The sequence below is a fragment of the Cydia amplana genome, chromosome Z, assembly GCF_948474715.1.
Source record: "Cydia amplana chromosome Z, ilCydAmpl1.1, whole genome shotgun sequence".
NCBI lineage: Eukaryota > Metazoa > Arthropoda > Insecta > Lepidoptera > Tortricidae > Cydia > Cydia amplana.
In genome coordinates this window covers 34,897,759-34,899,367 of record NC_086096.1, presented here as the reverse complement: position 1 = coordinate 34,899,367, position 1,609 = coordinate 34,897,759, and the positions used below count along the sequence as shown (strand labels likewise).

General features: G+C 39.2%; 1 long non-coding RNA gene across 1 annotated transcript; it reads right to left on the bottom strand.

The window, feature by feature from the left end:
- Positions 1 to 646: 646 nt before the first annotated feature.
- Positions 647 to 1,400, bottom strand: LOC134661014 (uncharacterized). The gene is made up of 3 exons (XR_010097918.1): positions 1,314 to 1,400; positions 1,158 to 1,174; positions 647 to 690 (listed from the first exon to the last, which is right to left on the bottom strand). It is a non-coding gene; the product is annotated as an uncharacterized LOC134661014 (long non-coding RNA).
- Between the last annotated feature and the right edge of the window lie 209 nt (positions 1,401 to 1,609).

Below are 1,609 nucleotides of genomic sequence, written 5' to 3'. Positions count from 1 at the left end.
TTTTGTCAAAAATCTTTATACTACTTTATCTTAATCTACTTTAATCTACTTTAAATTAGGAAAGGGGAAAATAAATAATCACATATTTAAGGAAATATTTATTATATAATACAATAACTGGAGTCCGTTTAAGTTACTTAATAACTCTGCACTGACGGATAGCGATACAGTGTGGGACGCGCTATCATACGTCACAACAATACAATAATATCATATATATACGAAACGTGATGTCACATTGTCTCATTACCAGGCCGGTTAGAGTTAAAGTTGAAACAAGCTAACTTTTCACGTCATTTGCAATGACAATGTGTGGTACTGTCATAATATTAAATAGTAAAAAAATGCATAGTTAGTTAAGACGGGCTCTTTTTACAACTTCTTCAATCTCGACTTAGCCATGAAGTTCTAGTTCAGTAAGGCGACGCGCGACGTCTGCCTCCCTTTGGAACCTTTGCTACCGCATCCGCTCTGTCTAAATCTAGCAGTGAAGCATCACGCAGGTTATAGATGCCAATATCACGTTTGCCTCTGGCTGTGTTTGGCTTTGGGTGAACCTTGTCTGCCTCCACATCCGCTCTGTCTAAACTTTGCCAGGGATAACGCTGCTGTCTCGTTCCCGGTGGGTAAACCTTTTCCCCTTGCGTATCTAAATGTAGAAGAGCGTCGATGACGTTATGATGCACTGGCCTGCGATTACAAAAAATCGTTTTTTTTTTTAAATCCACATACATATAAGAGCGCTGTCAAGTCAGTTAAAGGATGATTTACGCTAGACCAGTCCTATTCCGGGCTAAGCCATACAAGTTTTCTTTAGAAAGCATCACGTGATTAACGGCCACCCATCATAGAAAACGAAGTGTCGTGGTGTCGGACGCCTTGGTTCGGAGTCCGGGCCCGGACCGTTATAGATTGAGTCATCCTTAAACCTATTTATGAATTATTTTTATCACGTGACCATTACCGAAAACTACTATATAGTCGGCTAAGATAAACATACAAAAGTGTGCATTAATATCTAAAGAGCCTCTATTGCCTCTAACCCTTTTAATTAGGTAGCTTATACCATGCCTGTGCCATCTTTAAGAAAACTATAGAAAAAAGATCTAATTTGACGTTTAGTCTATTATATATGAAAGAAATATACAATTCCATACCCGTCATCATCTTCACACTGCAAAGAAAAAATTGCATAAATTCAAAGAAAATTAGTAAGGAAACTTAGTAATCTATACCACACTACAAGAATAAAACAGTTCCTTGAGGTAAAAATTCTAACATTTGTGCATTCGTCGGAAGTTTTAGCAACGTACTTGTACATTCGTGACAGCGACCAACAGCAGCGCCGCAGCGAACAAGAACAGCATACCTCGAACCATTGTTACCTGGATAAGGAAAAACTTACCCCCTTAGGGCTCATTTCGACGGTGCGAGAACTCGCATACGAGATTCATTACATTGCGTCATTTGATCGGTCGGCTGAATCGATGTAACCTCAATGGTCCGCAATGTAACTAAAATCGTATACGAGTTCGCGCGCTGTCTAAATGAGCCCTATCATAAAACTATAACTAGCCCACAGATAAATCAAAATGACGGAGACAAATGA